Here is a 24,722-nt window from a genome sequence, read left to right on the forward strand (position 1 = left end):
GTGAATCTGGTAGTAAAGAATTTTGAGATAACATTTTTGCAATACAGAAGCAGCCTGGACCTCTCTGCAGTACCATTGGAAGAAATCTGCTTCCCTTGCATTAGGCTGTGACAAGAGCAAGAAATAATTCTTTGTACTATTAAGCAAATGAGATTTTTAAAAAATTGAGTATCAAAGCAACTAGTGGCTACTTACCCTGACTTATATAGAATTTAAGTTCCTCCAAACCCCACTTTAAAACTTTTTATGCAGGTACATTTTTAAAAAAATGAAAACATAAAGAACACTTTTGCAAAGAGAAGCTGGTGGGAAAGGAAATGTAATTAAAATCAATGTATGACCTAACAAACATGTGTGAACACATGGAAGAAGCCAAGAAGCCAAAGAGGGCATTAGTTTATGTGAAACTCCAAGTTTTTCTGGAAATTTCTAGATGCCACCCTGTACTCATCATTTTGCTTTCTGGTTTATTTTACTACACACCCTGAAGGGCTCTATTTCTTAAGCCAGAAATTCCACTACTGTTTTTACAACCCCTTAACATTTCTTCTGGTATGTCACTGGGCATTGTAAAATTCTTGAAGCATAATTAATTTTATTATAATTACACTAATTATAAGAAGAAAAACATTTCATACCAGAGGCATATAATATTTGACTCTGCTACCTCACAGAACTGTTAGAAAGACCAAAATAAATACCAGAGGTTGAAAATTAAGATATGTGTGCAATAAGGTAAGATTTATGATTTGATGATGGAATAAGCAGAATATTACAAAAGCACAAGAACTCTTGAAAGATCCTGAATATCTGACATAGACAACTTGTGTTTTTTTTAAAGAGAGGAGTCATGAAAGTCAAAATGAATTATGGCTACAGATTTATATAGGAACTTTTCAAAGTAGAGCCAGTTTCATTCTGCCCAGTATAACCCATTTCCCTAACTATTATTATTATTTTTTAAAAGTTAGTAAGGGTTGTAACCCAGTGGTGAAACACTTGCCTTGCATGTGTGAGGCACTGGATTTGATTCTCAGCACCACAAATAAATACATGAATAAAATAAAGGTCTATCAACATCTAAAATATATATTTTTTAAAATGTTAGTAAGAACCATGTGTGGTAGTGAACACCTATAATTCCAGCTTCTTACAAGGCTGAGGAATGAGGATTGCAAGTTCATGTCCAGCCTGGGCAACTTAGGGAAATCCTGTCTCAAAATAAAATTTTAGAAAGGACTGCAGATGTACCTTACTGGTGGATCACCTGCCTAGCACAAACAAAGTCCTGAGTTCAATCTCCTGTACCAGAAAAAAAAAAAAAAAAAAAAACTTAATTAATTAAAAAGTTATTTAGCTTAATATCAAGAAAAGAGAAAAAACATCTTCAAAATAACTCAATTGTAAAATCAGTGAGAATGTGTTTCTAAGCAGTTACATTGTGTACACATCTCTGGATAGTCAGGGAAACTGAGATTCCTTGAGTTTGTATCCTTGTTTTCTTAATAAGAAAATAAGTTTGGTAGATACATATGGATGTCATTTTATAATAATGATTGATTTAAATGTGAATTTCACAAATAAATAAGTACAAGTGATTCTGTTGGCATCTCTGTGTCATTTATGAGATGGATTTATCCAAACCACTTATGAGTCAAATGACATGTATAACAGGGACCATTGCAGCATAACAAACAAGATAGCTAAAAATCTCAGAGGATGACTATTGACTTAATCCAAACAAATTATCTCCTGCTTCCATCGGTTGTTGCCAAGTCTCAGCAAAGTGCTAAGAATAAATAAAGCACAAGAGCGGAAAAGGGTCTGCTTGGCTTTCTGTTTGTGATTGTTCAAGCAGATGAATGATAGAACTGTGAGCTGATCTCCGCCAACTGCATGGAAGCCATCAGATCATTGACGTCAATGCTCTGAAAGCTGTCGTGCCTCACAAGATAAAAGGGAAAAGTACACAATGTAATGAGCATGAGGCTTGAAGCAATGAATCAGGCCATCGGGACAGAACAAGGTTTTCCTAGACAACAGTCTCCATCCAATGATGCCTTGCATGGAACCCCTCGAGAGTGCGTTTCTCAAAGGGGCATCGCTTGAGAACTTGGTAGATGATATGAAGAGACACTTAGTACCACAGCACATCAAAAAAGCAATGATGTGCAAATATTCTGAGCCTTGGTGCTAAGAACATTCTGTAATTCACAGGTGGCTTGATTTTCGAGTCTGGTTAACAGTTGGCCATTTCATCCCAATTTCAAGCTATATGCTGAACATATTATGATAGGGGAGGAAAAAAAAGAAGCAACAATCTTTACAGTCATTAGTGACTGTAGATGAGGTGTTAACTGTCCACTAAATGAATTCTATAATATTGATATATTGAGTAGCACTTTTGCTTTTCACTCAGTGTTTCACAATCAATGAAGGAATCACCACCAATTGGGGGTGAAGAAAAGGGGATGGGGATGAGCAGAATGAAGTGTGAGAATGAAGGAAGAAGGAGATACTCCAAGGAAATCAACAGTGCTGGAAGCACCAGAGGTTGCATTTCAATAATTTGGGCTACTGGTCACAAATTCTGTGAGTGGAACGGTGAATCCTTTTCAGCAAACTGGACTTCTCTTGAAGTAGGACAGAAGAGACTGGACACCCAAGGAATTTTCAGGAAGCAGGTTTATTAATGGAAGGGTTCAGAGGTGGCTCTCACCTAAGAATTCTTCCTCTGAACAAAGATTTTTGAAATTCTTTGAACTTTATACCCAGTTGGGGTGGGGGATAGGCTTGGAGATTCACATGACAAGTGTTTTCTGTTTCATCCTCTAGACCAGACACAGGTTTTGTTTTTTTTTTTTTTTTAACCAAGAAAACAGAGATAATATCTTTTCATACAACTAGCTTGCAGACATTATCACACCTTTTGTGTGCCAACCTGGTATTTACAAGAAAGAGGAAACTACCAACCACAATAACCTCTGCAGACATCCTGTTGATTTGAAATGAGAAGCTTAATTATGACAAGGGTCTTTTGGGTGGGGGTACCTGGTCTGCTTCACCTCTCCTTCACACACACACACACACACACACACACACACACATACACACATTCCTGAGGAATATTTAAAATGTGTCTCCATTCCATTTATAAAAATTCGATCTTTACAAGCCAGAAAAAGATTTTCAACACAGTCTAAGACCCCAGGTGTGTTCAATATCAGGTATGAGCACACTGCTTGATACTTGTGATGGCTAGACAGGGCTCAGTGACATTCCTATTCAGCTCAGTAGGCTTATGATTTATTTACTTTCATTAATTCTGAAGTCCGTACCTTTTTTCCAGATTTAATTTCCTTCTTGCTGAATAAAATTGTTTTTTGAGTCTAAATATTCATTTACAAGCAGCATTACTTTTCTGTTAGCGTATTTCATTCTTTTGTAGGCAAATAGCTGAATGTTCAGTATTATTTGTTAAAAAGACTATGCTTGGGGGTGGAGTTGTGGCTCTGTGGTAGAATGCTCACCTAGCAAGTGTGAGGCACTGTGTTCAATCCTCAGCACCACATAAAATTAAATAAATAAAATAAAGTTATTGAAATTAAAAAGACTGCTTTCCTCCATTCATTTTTTAACACACTTGTCAAAAGTCAATCAACTGTAAATGTGAGGCTTCACTTTTGGACTTGGACTCTTACTTCTGTTTGCCATCCTTACAACAGTACCACACTGTCTTAATTACTCTAACTTTACACTAAGTTGTGAAGTTGAGAAGACCAGAGTCCTCCAACTTTGTTCTTTTTTAAGATAATTTTGGCCATTCTGGTTTCCTTGAATTCCTATATGAATTTTAGGTTCAGCTTGTCAATTTTTGCTAAGAAACCAGGTGGGAAATTGAAAGGGAGTGTCGTGGATCTGTAAATCAATTCAGGAAGTACTGCCATTTTACCAGTATCAAGTCTTGTAATCTGCACATGTAGAATGTCTTTCCTTTTATTTTTAGTCTTCATATTTCCAACAACATTTTATGGATTTCAGAATAGTTACTGTTTTGCCAATTTTGTTCATTTTTTTCCAGACCAAATTTTTATTTTTGATGTTTCTCTATTTTATTCATTTCTGCTCTTTCCTTTCTTGTTTTTTTGCTTCAGGTTTAGTTTTTGTTTTGTTTTATTTTGTTCCTCAGTGTCTTGAAGTGGAAAGTGAGGTTGTTGATTTCTGATATACCTTATTTATTAATAAATGTTTTCCCTGCATCCCAAAAGTTTTGGTAGGCTGTATCTTCATTTTCAAAATTTGTGTAAAAAATTCTAATTTTTAAAATTTCTCTTTAATTCATTGGTTTTTTTAAGAGTATGTTGTTTAGCTTCTACTTATTCATGGATTTCATAATTTTCTTTCTGATGTTGATTTCTATTTCCATTGTAGTTGGAGAACATACTTTGTATGATAACGATTCTTTTGAATTTTATTAAGACATGTTTTATGGTATAGGATATGGTATATCCTTAAGACTGTTTGACATGAACTTGAGAAAATTATGTATTCTGCTATTGTTGCATAGAGTGTTCTACAGATGCATAGAAGGTCTAATTAGTTTATAGCACTTAAATCTTATATGGTCTCATTGACCTTCTGCCTAGAATTGTGAATGCCAAATCATCAAATATCTTAAGCAAATTTCAAATTAAGACTTTTCTCATATTTTCTTTATATATTTTCTCTTCAGGTCCTGATCTTTCTCTGAAGTTAGTAGTTGCGTAAAATGGGGATACTGTTTTACCAAAATGAGAAATAAAGCATAAGTCAACTTTTTCATATCCATCCTTGTGAATGAAAATTAGAAAAACCCAAACTTGTATTTTAAGAAAGCTGATTGTTGCTTCAACCATCCTTAGACCCTCAAGATCAAGTTCTATTTGAAAAGTTGGCTTATGTATATAAGAATACAGAATTCAGAATCTGGGAAGAAGATCAAAACACATTTCCCCTAACAAACATTGCCACAAAGAAATCTGGTAACTTTCTGCAGAAGTGCTTCCTCATTTTCCCCCTTAACATGAGTTCATTAATAAGACTAAGGTGAAGGCACATTTAAGTAAGTAAAGGACTAGAGAAAACTTTTTACCACAACTGTAACTTTCAGAAATTCACTTCCTCTATGTCCACATGTCTGTGGAATCTTGAAAGGATCTTGTCTACCGAAGGAAAAAAAAACACTGCATATGTATTAAGCAACAATTTATTCTGTCTGTATTATCACTTTTTTTAATCATTGTTAATCCAGACTGCAAATGATTTATTAGCAGCAAAGTTTATGAACTCATACAGTTTGCCATCAGGACTTTACAACTACTAATAACCAAGATTGACTAAGAATCTAGTCCCTTAGAACACAGAACTTTGGGTTGCTTAATATTGCATAAAACATTAGCAATATTAAAATCCTATTGGCAAGTTTTAATCATTCAAGTCAAATGTGATAACCACCTGACTTGTACCCTGAGAGTATCATATGGCTTAGCACTTTTGCCCAGGAATCTCTATGATGTCACCAATGGTCAGATTACATTAGAATTTTAGCAAATGGTCTTAGTCTTCTGGTTAATACACATTGTTTAAAAAGCTCTGGTCAACTGCCTGTTCCATAACTGTCTGCCAAGGCACACCAGATTACTGCAAGAAATTTACAAGGTTGCTGTAGGATATTTTGAATTTTCTAGGAAAACAGAGAGATCACTCTGATACCATATAAACTATTATGATTAAGTTAGATGTAAATGCTTAATAAACAGTATTGCTAGGAATTTCTTCTGGCTTAGGAACACTATGAAAAAAACTCACTGAATCACTGTTACCTCAGAAAGTTTTACTCAGAAAGTTTTTTTTTCATCAATTTCTGTATTATATTTTAAATTTTATTTTATTGAATATTTTATTGAAATATAAGAAAAATATGCAAAACCTAAGTGTATGGAGATCAGTTAATTACTGTAGAGTCACCCATGTGATCATCCACCAGATAAAAGGATAGAACTTACTCCAGAAGTCCCGTGCCTCCTTCCATCCTTCATACACTTATGTCAACCAGTTTGACTGGCTTTGACATTGAGAAGAATAGAATTATATAAAATGTATGGCTTAGTTTCTTTCACAGTCTCTCTTCTTGTCAAATAGATAAAGTTTTTTGGGGATGAAGCATGTAAAATTGTCTGAATCCTTCTTCATAGCTTCAGCACAGATTACTGTCAAGTAACCAGTTTCCATCAAGTGCATTCACATGGATGAACGTTCAAGTCTCACAATCGAAATGTCGTAAGTATTCCCATCATCCTTATCCTCACTTTCAAGGTAATAAAATTGAGGCAGAGGGAGACTGGGCAAGCTGGTCACAGTCTTACAGCTAGCTTTGAGTGGAGGTAGAATAGAATTCCAGACTCTCTACTCTGAAGCTAGAACCCTTTCCACCAGCTAGTGAAGAATACATACAGGTTCTGCCTTCTCAATGCAAAACAAACAAACAAACAAAAACCAAGAAACCAAAAAAAAACAAGGCAGGCCTTCATTGGATAGTGTGATATTCTGTGATTTCCCCTTTTGGTTTAGAAAATATGCCTTACTGACATGGCTAAGGGGGAAACCTCTTATGGAATCTCCTTTGACTTGTACTGAAGGAGAGCAAAGTTTGGGAAAATTGTCCTCTGCGTATGTGTTTTTTCAGCCTCCTCCAGTCTGATGTTCCATGGCTCTCAAAAGCAAAGAAATCATATAGTCCATGTCCTTAAGCTCCTGCCCTTACTAACTTCCTTCTTTCCCTCCCTCCCTACAATAAATGCTTATTACAAATCCACTATGTATCATCCAGTATTCTGGGTACTTATTATTCAGTGGTAAATAAAACAGACATCACCCCTACTAGCAAACTAGGGTCATTTGTTGAAAAAAAAAAAAATCCCAAGTGCAATAACTATTAAATGTTTTTGAAATGAACCTGGCCCAAATTAAGAGATAAATGTTTGATCGATAAGTCAATGTGTAAATGAATGGATAATTGTAGAAATGAATTAACTGACCTTTATGATTATAACTCTGAGATTCTTACCATAGCAGGGTAACTTTCTTCCGATTCCTCCTTTCTATTCCTATATCGACGTGAGTGAAAAATGTCGAGGAAGAATTAGGCTTAATCTGTCAGTCAAAAAACTTCATAAGAAAATCAATTAAGTAGCTCAAAATCATTTCTGTACTTTCAGGAAAAAAAGAAAGCAGCTGTCTGATGATATTTTTAATTGAATTCAGAAGCTATTACCTACGAGAACCTTTAATTTATTCTTACCCAGTCAATCGAAAACAATTTAAGCAAAGCAGAATCTGTTTTCTTCTAACTTGCAACTGAGCTGAGGGCTGTCATGCCAATTTTCACCCAGTGTGAATTTCAGCAGCTGAATGATAAACACAAGTAAAAGAAACCCTTTTCTAGAATGCCAGCAGGACTGTTTTAACCTAGCTTATGCTACTAGGCAACAATCTAAGAAAACCAATATTCTGTCACTAATTACCCATCTAAAAGGCTAGAAAGGAAATTACAGGGAAAAAAAAAAAAGCAATCTTCTCAATAATTCCCCCATTACCCCTATCCTGAATCCTCCCTTACCAAGGAAAGTGTGAACACAGAAGTTTCTGAGGATCCCAGTATGCATTCAAGTGGGGTGAGATTGCTTCCTAAAAGGAATGGGCTTAGCAATTCCATGCAAAGGTTTTACTTCCATATAGTAATTTATAAATGCACAATAGGGGGTGAGAGTGACAAAGGAAGTGCCAAGTGGTGGGATCTCAACCCCAAACTAATATCAGTAGGGTCAGTCACAGGGTAACCTGGACTGTACTGGTCATTCATTCATTACAGGTGAACAAAACAGAAAAGTTTACAGTCTAACATGGAGGTCAGATGAGAAACAAGTAAACACATGAACAAGATGATCAAAGATAATTGCGCCTTAAAGAAAATTTCTGAGGTGATCTGAGAGTAGCTAGAGAAGCTTTATTATCAGGGAAGTTAGGAAAGGCCTCGCAGAGTGCTCTTCTGGAGTGAGTTTTACACGTTGTAAATGTTCTCTGCACCCTTTTTACAATGGGCCTAACCATTGTCCTGTCATACAGGCTAATGCAGATTCCCAACATGTAGAAGCTTTTCCAGTCAACTCATGATGAGCTCATGGAAAGGAAAGGAAGGAAAGGGAACGAGACCAAGGCTTAACCCAATGGCCAAAACGAACCAACACAAAAATACAAGGAGCAAATGCACTTCCTCCTCTGTGACCATGAGATAGATGATAGAGAGACTCCGAACAATAAAGAAAAAATGGACTTGGAAATTCAAAACTTCCTCTCATCAAATGACACCATTTGAGAAATGAAACAGTAAATTCCAGACAAGAGAAAATATCCAATGTATGTCCAAAATACTGTACACACATATACATATATACATACATAAAAGTATGTATGTGAATATATATTATATATATGTATACTCAAATCTCTATATATGATATATTTGTGTGAATATGTGTTTACAAACAGCAAATGGTCCCTAACATATGATGGTTCAACATAATGATTTTTTTTATCTGACAGTGGTACAAAGGTGATATGCATTCAGTAGAGGTCATACTTCATAGTGTAAATTTTGATCACTTCTCTGGCTAGAAATATATAGTTCAACACTGTCTCAGTGCTGGGCAGCAACAGCCAGCCACAGCTCCTAGTCAGCCAATCACCAGGGGAAACAACCAATACTCTACAGTGTACTGTGTTGCTAAGCTATGATGTTTGGTAGGCTAGGTGATTAAATGCATTTTTATTTACAGTGTTTTCAACTTATGATGGATTTATCAGAATGTATCCCCTAGAAGGAGCACATTTTATTGTTTGCAAATAATAATAAAGTTGATTTGAACTCAATAAAATTAATTTTTTAACACTGGTTTCTTTCAAGAAGTAGTCTTGATGTTTGCTTATGGCCCTGGTATGAGAGTTGTTCATGAAATCAATTCACAAAATTTAAGATTGGAAAGCTAGACAGATGCAATTTTGCCAAATTTACCATGCTAGTGTTGAAGGATGCTCTGTGAAAAAAGATGCTTTTGTGATTCCGTAGGTTATAGAAAGATTGAATATTCTATCTATAGATTTCACATGATACATCACTATAAACATGGTTCTAAAATTTGTGCAGTAAATAATTTCATTTTTACCAGCCTGCCTTATTTGAGCAAGGAATAATCAATGGAGCACACTTGAAGAAATGCTGAATTACAGTTCATGAATGTCAATCTGGAAGGCAGTTTCTAACTTTATTCTGTTTCAGTTTTTAATTCTGTATGTGTGTGTATGTGTTTTAAATCTTAAATCTCAAAGAGTGATTTAATGTCATATTTTCCACATGTGTTCGAGCATGATGTTCTTTTCTTAGCTGCATCTTTCAAAATTAGTTTCTATTCCATTTTCTTCCAGAAACAATTCCTAGGGATCTTACAAACAGTTTGGATCACGCCTTTTCCTTATAAATAATGTTGGTCAAATGGCAAAAATAAAATTGTCAGTTTTTCAGAAGACTCAAACTAGTTTTTAATAAATGAACAATGATACAGGATTTCAATTCACTAAGATCTAGATAGTCAAGATTGATGAGACAAAACATTATGGGACCTAAAAAAATCTATTAGTTCAGTGTATATGTTCTGGGGAGGATGGGGAAGACCAGGCATTGGAGTTTTCACTTGACAACAAACTCCACCAAAAGTATAATGTTGCTGCATCAAAAACGAGTTCAAGGCTAGTTCACACTGTTGAGAGAATGGTTTCAAGTATAATAAGATGTAAGGGAAACATTGTGGCTAAGGATTACTGTAAATCTACAAGATGATGAAAGCTCTGGGAATGATGTCAAGGAATGGGGTGCAAAGTCTGAGGAAAAGAATACACAGATATTAATGTCATTGGCTTCCAAAAATGTGGGGAAATTTTGCGGAATTTCATTTAGGCATCTCAATTGCCAGCTTCTAGTCTGATTTTTTTAAATCTCTGGTTGCACCTAACCAGGGCAATTTTAATCAAAGGAGAAATGTGTTCACGAAACCTAGAAGTGGTAGGAGGATCAAGTTCAGTGAAGATGGAGAAGGCTCTGGGACAAGAATGTCTGAAGACACCAACTGGTCCTCACACCCCTGCCACTGTCCATAACGATGAATACTCAGCACCTACCCCATGTGCTTGCGCTTGCCGTAGCAGCACTCACTCAAGATTCAAAACCCCATGAGAGAATATTCAATGAGTTGAACCTGAATCAAATATGTGGCTCAGGCAGCAAAAGGGAAGAAAAAGAAAGAGAGAGAGAGAGAGAGAGAGAGAGAGAGAGAGAGAGAGAGAGAGAGAGATCCTTCTTTTTTTTTGCACCTCTTTCTCCAAGACAAAATACAATGGGCAGTCCCCAAAGGCAAATCGGGGTGCCGCTTGAGACAGCCAGAACTACTAAATGTCAAGTGAAGAAACTACAAGGGTTTAGTTTTAAGTACTTTTAGAGGAAAAACTAGGAAAAAGTGAGACAGAGTAAACACAGTGTGTTAGCATAAAGAACTTAGTAACCATTTTTTGCTGCACCAGAAAAACCCTTTACTAGAGAGAGAGCACAGGGTCACCTGAAATAGTCTGGCAACAATGTGATGGTGGTTGTTTGAGGATGCTGTAAACATGTCCTTAATTAGAGGAGTTTCTACTAAATGAACTCTAATCAAGATTCTTCCTCTGTGTTGTAAAGGCAACAATTATTCAGACTCATTCAGTGAGAACTCTGAAATCTATGATGGGCAAACAAGGAGATTTTGAAAGTGAAATGCACGTTTGGGGTCATCTTTAACTGTACAATATTATCAACATGGAAACTGAGACCGAGACAAACAAAAATGGTTTTTTCCCCCAAGGGCTCTCAGTGAGTGAGTATCAAAAAAAAATTATAACACCCAGGATTTCCATGCCCCCAGACCATCCTTCCTTTTTATAGTGATAGAAATATAAAACCTACTGAAGTCCCCCAATCTACCCATTGTTGTTAACAGAGTTAATATGAACATAGGAAATGTCAGGTGGAGAGGGGGAAGGTTGAAGGGGAGGCAGAGGCGATATGAACATTCATTCAAACCTGAATGAATTTACTGTTTTGATATGACCTCTAATTTACCAACATGTCCTTGACCTTTCTGGTAATTAAAATTTTGGTGTTAAAGAAAAAGTAATACCTTACCCACTAGCAAGATCTCAGGAAAATGTCACCATGAAGGTGAATTATTTTTCATCTGCTTAGCAAACTTTTTGACTGATGAAAAATCAATACTTCACCAATTCTTATCGCAGGTGTTGTTTGTCTGATGTCTCCTCTGTCCAGAAACAACCATTTAAACATGACCTTAATGAGAAAAATAGCCTATGGCTGATCTGGAACTGCCTTAAATGGATTTGTAACTGAAAAGATGTTTGCTTGAAATGTTTCTTAAAGGACAAATCCATTATTTGTTGCCACTTTTTCCAAGGTTCCTGGAGAAATTAGCTTAATTATTTCTTTGGTTGCCAGAACATAGCAGATCTTCCTCTCTTGAGAAAGAAGGGCAAATGCTATTGTTCATTGGTTTCAAGAAATTCCCCCATAAATCAGAATACTGAAATGGATAGATTAAATCATTAGACACCCTTTTTTGAAAGACAGAGAATATTAATTCTTCCTCATCAATAGAGGCAGAATAAAAATAAGAGTTTCCTTAGAGGCTGTGTCTAAGGCATATGGAGATAAAATGTGAAAATCTCATTCAGGGACCTCATAAATAGGTCCAATGACTGAATCGTCCTATCTCCTTTCAAATTGATGTCGGGTATAGATTCTCTAACTGCATCCTAAACATAGTGTCCATTAGCAGTCAGATAAAGGTTAGTAAGGACTCAGAAGCACTCATTTAAAAGAAAATCAAAAGAAAAATAAGAAAGAACATTAATGGATGGGAGCAAAGGTCTTTTCTTCTCTTTGCCATATCTACTGTGAAAACGAAGACCACTCTCAGCAACGGGACTGTCGACATTCCAGAAAATGTCAACCTCACTCTGAAGGGATGCTCAGTTATTATGAAGGACCCTAGAGGAACTCTCTGGAAGGACTTCAATAACATCAGAGTAGACCTCAGTCTCCTGGGAAAGAAAAAGAAGAGGCTTTGCCAAGAGAGAAGACTTGGCTGCAGTTCACACTATCTATAGTCACATGCAGATAATCTAGGCTTCCTTGCCAGACAAGGTCTGTATGCACTCTTGTCCCCATCCATGTCATTATTCAAGAGAATGGGTCCCTAGTTGAAATCTAAAATTCCTTGGGTGAAAAATAGATCTGCAGGGTTCAGATGAGGACAGGTGTTTCTTGTTCAGTATCTCAAGCCCAAAAAGATGAGTTAATCCTTGAAGGAAATGATATTGAACTTCTTTCAAATTCAGCCTCTTTGATTCAGCGAGCCACAACAGTTAAAAACAAGGATATCAGAAAATTTTTGGCTGGCTCCTATGTTTCTGAAAAAGCAACGTTCAGTAGGCTGATGAGTAAGATCTGAGTTACCCGGCTACAGAAACAAGAACCCAGATTATAATACCAATTTATGATATTTGAATGATGCAATGAAAGACCTCTATTGAAAAAAAAAGTCATCCAAAAATCAGAGTCTTTCATTTTTACTACTGTCACCCCCACTGACTTCTGGGGTCTGTAGGAGCTATTGGACAGTTTGCCGTACGTTATGCAGCAGATGGAGTGGGAATGCCCCACCCTTTCAGAGCACCAATTCTTCCCTTTGACTGTTTCTAGTCATTGTAAGTGACAGCCTGTTTACCCCTTATAATTCCAGTAGTAAGAGCTAACCCAGCTCCTCCTTGGCTACCTCTGTTTTCTTTGAGTGGAGTGCACACTGGGCAAGTTTCTGTGCAGGTTTTTGAGCAACCAACTTCCTTCTCATTTGCATTTATTCACCTTGGGTTGTTGATCGTGACCTTTCTTTACATTCCCGATGTTGCAGGAGGGAAATGGTCACATTTTACCAATGCTGGAAACCATCAGGGAGGAACATTGTTTGTAAGACACTTTTAAAATAATGAAATGGCAGGTTTCCCCATCATAGCTGCAATATCTTGTGGAATCAGTAAAGTTTTTTTGAAAAGCTAATGATCAGTTTGTATTAGATCAATTCTTTGGGAGGAGGGCTTAAGGTAGCAAGTTTTGTTCCCAGAATCCAGAATAGCAGTTTTCTTACATCAAGATCCAGATAAGATCTGCAACAAAAGTTTAGCAAAAACAAACAAAAACCTCACTTATCACAAGCATGCTTTTCCCACTTCTATTTCATTTCAATGCCATTTGTGACTCATTAAACTAATGTGATGACTCTGATTAGTTACAACCTACAGTCTAAAGACATGTTCTAAAACATGAAGAAATTCTCTTCTAATCTGGTGTCATTTAAAACCATATTTTAAGGAGTCTACAGTTAGGTTGCACATCAAAGTCACCAGATTAGGAACCATTGCTCCAGTCTAGAACCACCAAAAAGAAAACCTACAAGTTCTTTTATGGAAATATATTGTTTGAAAGAATCTCTCCTTGTAAAGTTACTTTACACAATATGAATTTGCCAGTGGGCAGGCTATTTATTTATATTCGGCACAGGACAACCTGTAAAGCACTGTACAATCTGTTTTTCCCCTGGAGTAGCAGTATTCCTAATGGCCAGGAAGCCAGGGCCATGTCCTGGACACAGTTCGGATAAGGCAAGGGTTATTATAGAGCTGCCTCTGGTCTCGGCAACCTTTCCCCTAGAGAGCTTTATTTCCACGAACAGAAACAGGATGCCTAAGAGCTTATGCATGGAAAGTTATTGCTGCCTCACTGCAGTGACCTTTTACCTACTTAACTTCTCCTTGTTGACTCCACCATCCTCAGTCCAGCCCTGCTGTGGGCATTGATCTGACCTCTCACCCACTTAGCTTCACTAAAGAGAAAGCTGGTATCTGCTCAGCTTCTGCAAGACAGGCTGTTCTTTCTTCCAAAATAATGTTGATGAAAACTGGGTGCGGTGCAGAAAGTAACTTTATTTTCATTTTTAAACAAGAAATGAAGCCTATAAATTATTGCCCTAGCAAAGGAAAACAATCCCTTTGCTCCAATACACATTAAATTTCGAGGAAACAGTGTGATGAAAGGAGATGGGGAAGAACCCTAGTGTGGAAAGGGTGGAGAAAGTTACAGAAGGGGAGCCCAACCTTTCCCACCTGTCTTTCCTCTCTGCATTCAGCACTGGCTGTTGAATCCCAGCCAGGCCCCTTTTGTCAACAAGAACATAAGCATGTGCCCAGCTCAGCACAGTTGGATCCTCAAGTTTATTTCAAAACACAAAGTCTAAAGAGGGAAAGGAACGTGTTCCTATGTGATTATTGTTAAAGTTGAAAACAGTCTAGATTTCTCCCTGGTAGAGTTAACCCCATAATCTACTTGTAAAAGGACATCAGGTAAAATCAGTGTCGTACAACAAACCAACCATTGACTGTAAAGCATCTGCTTGGTTTGTTTTAAACTCAGTTTCACGCTGTTGCCTGGATTTAGCCAAGAGAGCAAACAGGTATTCTTAGTCCCATAGTGTCAGAACGATTAATGTAAAAAATTTTAGAATTCTCAAGCCCCAGGAGAGTGTGGCAAAGATATGTGTTTAAACTGAGATTTAGAAAATCCATGTTTCCTACTGGCCTCATGACTTGGGTGACTTAATGTTTCTGCTTTCATTTTTTTCCTCTGCAGGTGACTAGATTGGATTAAATGAATGATTTTCGCATTTGTCATGGACAGTTTTACTAAGGGGCAGATTTTCCAAATGTAAAAGGGAAGGCGGAGCAGGGGCATTGCTGCAGGCCAGATGCCCCACTAGGAAACTGCATGGACCCCAGTCCAAGAATAAGAAGGGGTTGCATCCCCAAAACCTAATTCACTGATACACAGGCATCTGGAGCGTTACATTGGGAAGAATCCCAAGGCCAACCTAGACTAAACAGGAAAGGATAAGATCTATTATTAGTGGTGGAATCCACAGTTGGACAGGGAGGGACAGAGAGCTTGCATAACATATACTTGCTTAAACTGTATTTTCAAACAAACAGAAAATTTTAGTGTGACATCTTGGTATCTACCATTTTACTGCCAAACATAGGGCAGTGAACTCTCAGGCTAATAGAGCAGGGCACATAAATAGATTGGATTAACCAGGTAGTAAGGAATATTTACATAACTGACAGATTTTTCCCTTTTTACCTGGATAATCAGTGCAATATTGAAGTAATCTTTTTCATTGTTATTGTTTTCTTAATCCTGCCCTGGGTTAAGCAAAGATATTACAAGATTTCCTTTTGTCTTGTCCAGTTGTCTTTCATATGACCTGAAGACTGATCATAGTCCTTTTATTATTTGCAACATCAGAAAAGTTGACCAGTCAGCACTACATAAACCAAATCTGAATGGCAGCAAAACCTGGAGTTTTCGAAGGAAGACAAGTGTACCTGAACTAAATTAGCCTGTTTGGTGAAAATCTTGGAAATTTAGGCAATGAAGAGAAAGCAGAGGAAAAGAACAGGCAGGAGAACTGGAAACAATGTTTCAGCCAGCAGTGAAAGGCTTAGCATCAGCTCCCAGCAGACACTGGGTAGGAATGATAGGGGGAGAGAAAGTGGCCTGCAGGTGCCTCAGTTCCTCAGTCCTTCCGCCTCTCGGTGTGCACAAGAGATTGCAAATAGAAGGCAGAAGAACTACTGGCCCATTTTAAAATTTTTGCCTTGCTTTTCCTTCCAATTCAATCCAAAGCCTTTTCTGAATATATATTTGCCAAACTTTTATACCTGTTCTCTATTTTCATTTCAACTTTTTTAAAACATTTTTTATTATTACTATTTTTATTTAGCTTTTAATTTTTTACAGACTGCATTTTGATTCATTGTACACAAATGGGGTACACAATTTCATTTCTATGGTTAACATTTATTTTCCTATAATTAAGAAATAACACACAGTTCATTGTTTAACATTTGGGAAAACATTTAAGAAGCAAATGTAAATGCCCATAAGTTTGTCACCTAAAAATTAAACACTATTGTTAAACTGGTGTATTTTCTTACATTTGTGCATGCAATATTCAAAATATTAACGTGTGTTTTTCAACAACATTTCTTATGGCCCCAGAATCCTCTCCCACATTTGGGTACATGGACCATGATTCACAAAAACAGTCAAAAATACTCACTATACATTTAAGAGATGTGCTTTATGGAGAAACTGAAATTCAGTTTTCATTTCTCTTGGTTCCAAAAAACTTAGTTTCTCTGATCTATCCAGTAACTCCCTTTTAGGGCTTATCTGAGCTGTCGTCAGTTCTCCAACTCTTATTCACTTCTATACCTCCAGAACCAGAGACTCTATTCTAGTTTGAGAGGTAATAGTGGGAACCTTGAAGTGATATGTTTTATATTCACATACTACAAAGCCCTTCAAGATCTTTGCTTTTGAAACTTATTTTTCTGTACCAAAACCCTTGGAAGACAGTAGAAATAACTGTGTGGGGCATTTAGGCACACAGGCCTGAGATAACCTTATGAAGTTTGCTTCAGCCTAAAAATGTATGTAGTACAGTCACAACAAATGGGGCACTGAGGTGGATGGAACACAAGACATAGTTCAGTATGTTTCAGGAGCAGCAGAGGCAAATAGTTCCCATGGACGAGAAAAGTACAAGGAGAGCTCACCAGACCTAACGGGGGGTTTTGGATGCAAATGAGGCATAATGGAGCAACAATTTGCTTGAACCAACAATCTAAGACCCAATTTTATGGGAAGTATCTCAATGTATATTACATGGCTAGATGCCCACCTGCCCTAATACCTTAGGCATTTATAAGCTCTGAGAAAAAGAAGAGTAAAATCTTACATTCTCCAAACGACCTTATGATAAGATGTCAGTCTGACTTATAGGAAGTCAAGGCCAAATATCAGCCCTTGCACATTTGACATTTATGAACTGAAATTTGTACCCACTCTCTATATTTAGAGTGGTTTAATAAAGGTTGGCATATCAAGTAAGCAAAACAGAAGGGTAAGTTAAAAGGTTTTCCCAAGGTTGAATAATTATAGGATTGGACTATGGCACTCTCATTGGATAAGAGGGGAAAGGAGACCTAAGAAGGAAAGTGTAATGGAGACCCAGTGAGTTTGAGGTATTGAACTTGAGAAAACAGTAAAGTTCAATGTTCAAAATACAGGACAGCATAGAATGATAATATTGCATCATTTGGGCATGGTAATATTTGTGCAAACAACTTTAAAAGTGTGATTTTGGAAATGGGGAGCTGAGTTGGGCTCTGGGAAGATATTTAGATGAAGACTGATGAATTGTGGGAGGAAGTGTAGCTGGATCATTTACAGTGGCTTTAATTTAGCAACAGTGATAGCAGGAATCTTATTAACAAGGATGACAGCAGCCCGGCCTTCTATAAATGGCAGCAACAAACAGGTTATGTTTGTTATTGTCTGGTGCCTGTTCTGCAAAGAACTTGTGATCTGTAGAGTATGGAAGAGAAATGTTTTGAAAGCAGCGGAGGTAACAGACAAGGTGTGGGGGGAGGAGGGGGATGCCCATCGCACTTTCAACACGTGAAAAACTTTGGGCTGAGAAAAGTCCCTACACTCAAGAAGCTTTAAGAAACATGGTGTCTTCAAGTTGTAGCAAAAATATAGAGAGAATTTTCAGAGAAGCAAATGGGGTATGTAGGGAGTTTGAAAACAAATCCTGAGTTCCAGAATCCGTTTGGAAGAAGGGTGATGAGAATGAGAGGCTATGTCACATTGCAGGATGTCTAAAACAGTTCAGAGAAAAATCTAGTCAAGTGTGGATGAAATGAGAGAGAAAAAATTAGATGATGCCTGAGTTAAATCGGACTTGATATGGGCCCAGGTAGACTCTGAGGTCCAATGATACAACATAGAATCCAGAGAGTCCATTAGCTGAACTATTGGAACCCAAAGACCACTGATGAGTCCTGCACCTAGAGATGCTATGGTTGCCTGGGGGAGAAAATATCATAGTGAAAGAATACTGGTCCCTTGGTTAATAGCTAGCAAGACAGAAAAATGAGAAGGGAAGAGAGGTGAGAATGAAAGAAAGAATGAACAGAGGATCTAGGCTGAAATGGGAAGAAATGGGAAACAGAAGATGAATGACATGTTAGAGCAAAAGACAAGGATTAGGGCCAGAAAATCTGCATGAATGCCAGGACAAGATTAGGGACAGCAAGGAGATACACAGAAGGAAAGAAGAAGAGAATGTGTTGGAATCAGAGGGGAGGAACCACTGGCCTTCATATTTTCAGAGAGGAGATAGTCCTGAGTGTGATCTGGTGTATAGTCCTTTTGTGCTCCCATAACAAAATACTTAGACTGGACAACTTATAAAGAGAAGAAATTTATTTCTTATAGTTGTGAAGGCCAGAAAGTCCTATTTCAAGGTGCCAGCAAGTTTGTTGTCTGCTGAGGGCTACTCTCTTCTTCCAAGACCATGGCCTTGTTGCTGGATCCTCTGGAGGACTGGAACACTGTCCTCATAGGATAGAGGAGCAGAGAAGCAAAAATAACCTAAGTCAATACCCACTCCCTATCCCTTTACTAAAGCACTAATCCGCCAGGAGTGTGCAGCTCTTGTGACTTAATAACTTCCAAAGTCTTCACTTCCAAATACCACCACATTGGGAACATGGATTTTGTGTCAACATGGATTTTGGAAGGTACACATTCAAACCCTTGCATCTGGTATGTGAAGTACCCACAGAAACAGGTAACGGAAATGTAGTAGGAGTCAAAGTTACTGGGATTAAAGAGTTCAAGGAACTGTGGGACTGAGAGTTGGCTAATTCCTTCTCCTAACCTTTGAAGTTGCCTAGGATTTTATAGCTCCCCAGAGCTCCAGCGTTACCTTCAAACTCAGTGACAGTGGGCTAGGCCATCATGACTCATTGTACTGCATTTATTTCTAGACATGCTCTTCACTGTACCCTCCCAGTCCGTCACACTAAGGCAAAGCCCAGTCACAAGGGACCACTGAAACTGGCAGGGGCATAGTCGTCCGTAGTAGGAGTAAAATTTCCAGCTGCCCAACTGCACTGTTGTTTGATCCCATAATCCCGGGAGAGAAGCAAATCACAGGCAAATAGCAACCTCTCCCAGAGGAGTGTGTTTCCTACAAGATTTGGTTGATTTGGTCAAGAACTATTACCAGCTTTAGCACTGAGCCAGACACCATGTCGAATATAAATATGGAGAGAGAAAGTAAGAAGTGAACATTTCTCCTTCCACACACCTCCAATGATACTGTGATTGTTTGGTGTGGTTCCTTTCCAGACTCTTTGTCAGCTCACATCAATTCAGATTCATATCCACTTCTCTCCCTCTCTCTCTCTTAAATAAAAATCATACCATATTATAAACATATTGGTCTGAAACATGCTTTTTACAATTAATAAACTATAGACCACAATTTTCTTAAGTCAATACATATAGATGATGTCACTGCATCCCCTGATAAGCAGAGTTGGAGTGAAAGAGGTTTCAGGGAATGGGGGCTGATAGAAATGATTGCATAAATTCATCAAATCAGTGCCTGGGTAACATGTTCCTGGAGTCATATTTTTAAATGTTTAATACTAACTTGTATTTTTTAATTGAAAAAATACATATGTGTATGATGCATGACATATTTGAAAAATGTATACATTGTGGAATGGCTACATGGAGCTAATTAAAATATGTATTACCTCACATAGTTATCATATTTATGGTGAGAACACTTAAAATCTCTAGCAATTTTCACATGGATGAAACATGGTTATTAACTATAATTACTGTATGGTACAAGAGATCTTTTGAATTTACACCTCTAGTCTAATTGAAATTTTGTATCTTTTGACCAATATCTTCTCAACGGCTCCAACCTCCAGTCGGAGATAACCAACGTTTTACTCTCCATTTAAATGAATTCAATGATTTCAGATTCCACTTTCAAGTGAGATCATGTAGTATTTGTGTTTTGTGCCTGATTTGTTTCACTTAACATAATGTTCCTCGAGCTCATTTATATTGTTTCAAATGATAGGATTTCCTTCTTTTTATGGCTGTATAGTATTTCACTGGGTAGTGGTACCATATTATCTTTATCTATTCATCAACCAAGGGACACTTATGTTGTTTCCATTTCTTGGTTATTGTGAATATGCTGAAGTGAACACAGGAGCTGATATCTCTTCAACGTAATGATTTCATTTCCTTTGTGTATATGCCCAGAATACTAATTTACATTTCCACAAATTAATATGGTTTTGTGAGAATCCTACATCCAGCATAACAGCTTCAGTTAGGGTGGACACCCCTGGTTCATAGTAGTCACCAGTCATTCTCAAGGAACCATTCAGTCTCTAATGATGAATTCATATGAATGATGACATGGCAAATGATGATAAATACCATCCCTACATCCATAAGATACTTATAAAGATGGGCACTAATCTCAGTCATTTCCACCAAAATGTTTTATGTTATATTTACTGTCTTATTCTGGGAGAAAATCCCAGATGTGGAACTTCCCCACGTGACAACTCTAACCTCATGAGCCAGAGTCCTAATATGAAATTTTACAAATGCCAACTGCCAAGTATGCAAATCCCAGTTACACATTCAGGCACGGAAGGGAAATAACAGCTCACACTCTCTAACGGGAAGCGCTTGCTTCAGAGCTCCTAGCTAGGTTGACAGAGGCAAGCTGTGAAGGGCTAAAGGGAGGAAGCAATATTGATTAGGGAAAGTTTTCCCAACTACGATGAATATAAAAGGAAAGAGGGCAGGGAAGCAGCATGGAGCAGGGCAGACTCAGACTGAGACACAGATCTGACCAAGCCTCAGCCACCCAGTAGCGACCTCCAGAACAAAGAATTCCCATCGGAGGAGTCCTAGGTTGAGGAGAAATGTCCAGGTCCTTCTAGGTGTTCAAATATCACTGGGGACTGCATGGGAAAGGGTGGCTTAAGTTTAACAGCTGTGTGGATCCAAAACATGTTGGTGCCAAAGGCTGTCAGCTAATTGCATTCCTTGCAACTGACAGCAAACCCTTCCTTGAAAGATCAGAGCCACAGACCCCCAAGGCTGCTGCAAAAACTTACCACATTCATTTTATTATCTGCATAACATTTGATGCATAAATGTGTCATTAGTTTGCAGCTATGGATTCTCATCCATTCCCCAGGGGGATGCACAAGTTGTTTTCAAATTTTTGTTTATACAGTCAATAGTATAATGAACAACTTTGTACATGTATCTTTATGTTCTCTGTTGGTAAAACTGTAGGATAGGTTTCTAGATATGGAATGACTGACACAGGATAACCATCCTTGGTATTTCTGTAGATTCTGCCAATTACCTTCCAAAAAAAAAAAAAGTTGGCCAATTTTCCATTCACACAAATAGCATAGAAGAGCGTTCACTTCCCGGATCCTGCCAACAGATGCTATCAGTCTTTTTCATTTTTGCCAATCTGGTGGTAAAACAATGATGTCTGTTTTATTTCTGTTTATTTGCCTAATTACTCCTTAGTTTGGGATTGTTTTCATTTGTTTATTATGCATTGATTTTTCTTCTTCAATTAATTATTCATTTTCTTTTGCTCACCTTTCTTCATTGTTTTATAAACCAAACATCAAACATACTTGGGAAACTTCTTGGGGAAAAGAAGAGAAAAATAGCCTGTTTTAGGAGTTGATATAAAAATTCTTGTCTTCCCCACCAAATTCAAGAGGTATTAGCTTCAGTATTCGGATTCATTTGCTTTTTTTAAAAATTTTTTAATAACATTGGCAAAAGAAAGGAATGAACCACTTTCAACGTTTTTGCTAAGGTATTACTTTAGGGAGGTGAAAGATTTTGACTTTGATAAGTGTAAGGAGGCCAAGAAACAAAGGGCTGCCCTAGAAGGAACGATTGTGCATGGATAAAAGTGAGATACAGCTGGAGGCTAAATAGGAGAGGAGCCTTGTGTAAAGAAACTGTGGACAGAATATCACTCATCACCTGCACTATCCTCCAATCAACATATCCTTTCCTCCTGACCCTTTTGGCTGCCCTGCCTTTATTAATGAAATTGCTTCCTTTCAGTATTGTAGGCTTAGAACATCAGAGAACATTTTTTTTTAATTCTTCATTCTCAGATTCATTTCCTACCAAAAAAGATGGCTTTTTTCAGTCCCTCTCCCGATGGCCAGCCCCAATACCCTTCCTCTTCATCTGCCTATCAATGTTTATTCAATCTTTATAATTTACATGTCTCCTCTATCAAGGAAGTCTTCCCTGACTCCTTGCCTCCCACATACATCCCTTATACACATCATGCTTTTTAAAATCTTACTCATGTCTTTTTCCCAACCTTGAAAATAGAAACTATACCTTCTTTACTTTTTTATCCCTTGCATTAATCATAGTGCCCAGTGCAAAGCAGGTGTTTAGAAAAGTTTACTTGAATTGAATTAACTGTTAACAAATTTGCGCAGGAAGTACATTCTCCCATTCCCTCCTCTCTAAGGATTTTCTAGGCTACGTTGGTTTCTATTTCACTCATGTGTCCCTAGCTCCAAATCTGTAATTTTTCCAAGGCTTGGATGATCTTTCTCACTACCTATCAATAATTTGCTAAAATCTTGCCCATTCTTTAAGGTCATCCTAAATGCTGGTGCTCAGAGGTAAAAAATCCCTGATCACCAACATAGCTCTTTCTCCAAATGCCCCTTAGCACCAATAGCATCACCCACTGTCTGGAACCATCACCATCACCACCAACACCACCATAACCAACATGGTACATTAGTCAAAGCTTTCTTATGAACTATTGTTTTCATGTATTTAATTACAGCTTTTTGTACTGGGGATTGAATAAAAGTCTCATAAATTATAAAATAATTGACCATTATTTTCCATCATCAACTATGAGTCTGGGGTACTTGAGAGCAGATGTTGATACATCCATCAAGGAATTTAGTCCAGCTCCTGGCACCTGATATCCTCTAAGTTAGCATGATTATAAAAAACAGCTGAGACCAAGTGGTGATTTAGCCTCTGCTTTCCCCAACATCTCCACCAATATGTTCACCAGTATTCACTGTCATCCTCAATAGAAGGCTGTTCCATCTCATTTAATTGTCATTTTCTCAGAAAGACCATTCCTGATCATCAAATCTAAGGTAGTTCCAGTTCATTATATTCTTTGTGTGCATTTTCTTTATAGTGCTTTTCCCAATTTAATGTACAGTCTTATTGTTTATTCATTTTCTTTGGTAATAGCTATTTCCCCCAGAAGTCTATATCTCTGTGAGAGAACAGATGATGACGTTTTTGTTCCCTACTTGAATAGCCATTCTTAAATAATCATTTGTTACACATTATGTAAATACTTTCTCCAAATTTGCAGTTCATGTTTTAACCTTAAATCCATTAATCTTTCTATTGTGGCTTTGTAGTTCAAGTTATGTATATTTTTAGTCACTTCCTTGGAATACATTCATGGAGGTGGGAAAATGGAATAGGCTTCTCTTTAAGGATTCTGATGCATTTTGTCAAATTGGCCATCTCCCACCCTCTAGAACAATTGTGACTTGTATTCTCAAAGTTCTACCAGCAACCTTATATTATTAGATTTTGCCAGGCAAGCTGGACAAAGTTATTTAGTGCTAGGTAAGAGTTCACCCCAAAATTTCAAATGTCAGGTGTCTCAAGCAGGGTTGCTGTGTTGCTGTGTCTGCAAAGTGGTAGCTTTGATTTTACCCTCCAATGGTAAATCATTTCATAAATCTTCTCATGGTTTACACTTACTCAAATGAATATATGGCTTTTTTTCACATCCACTGTCCTCAAATAATCTTTTTGCTTCACCTTTGTCCCAACTGGATCACCTCAATGATCTGTAGCTGAGAATAGACATGCCACTCTCTTCCCAGGCCACCCTTTAATCATAGTAATACATCACATTCTAGCCAACTGGGTAACAATGTGACCTGACAATTTCAGCCCAGTTGCCATCAATGGCGCCAATTACAACAAGAGTTTCCATCATACAGAAATGGCATAGAAGAATGCAATACACCGTGAGAGTAACTGTGGTAAATATTATTGGATGGAACAACATGGAGACAAAATCTTGGTGACCTCAGTTCACATTTAGCTCTTAGTCATCTCTGTGAACATCATATGACTCCACCTGATCTTTAATCACCCCACAACTGACAGGGTAAGTGAGGTTGAGCACCAGATGGACTTCAACAAATGGAACTTTCCTATATTAGACCCATCTACCTGTACTGCATAATTTCCTTTGTTTTCCCTATGCAGATCAGAGTGTAATTCTCTGCAGTATGAATTTTTGTCTATTTGTGACCTCACACAAGGATGTAATCCGTGGATTGGTAGAGGGGTGGGGTGGTTCAGTGGTAGAGAGCTTCAGTAGCATGTATGAGGCCTTGGGTTCAACCACAGCACCATAAAAAATAAAGGGGAAAATTCTCTACCAGGATTTAATCCA

General features: G+C 37.6%; 1 pseudogene; it reads left to right on the plus strand.

Moving 5' to 3' along the window:
- The first annotated feature begins 1,983 nt into the window (after positions 1-1,983).
- LOC124991303 (60S ribosomal protein L9-like) lies at positions 1,984-12,647 on the plus strand (annotated as a pseudogene).
- The last annotated feature ends 12,075 nt before the right edge of the window (positions 12,648-24,722 follow it).

This window comes from Sciurus carolinensis, chromosome 8, assembly GCF_902686445.1.
Source record: "Sciurus carolinensis chromosome 8, mSciCar1.2, whole genome shotgun sequence".
Lineage (NCBI taxonomy): Eukaryota > Metazoa > Chordata > Mammalia > Rodentia > Sciuridae > Sciurus > Sciurus carolinensis.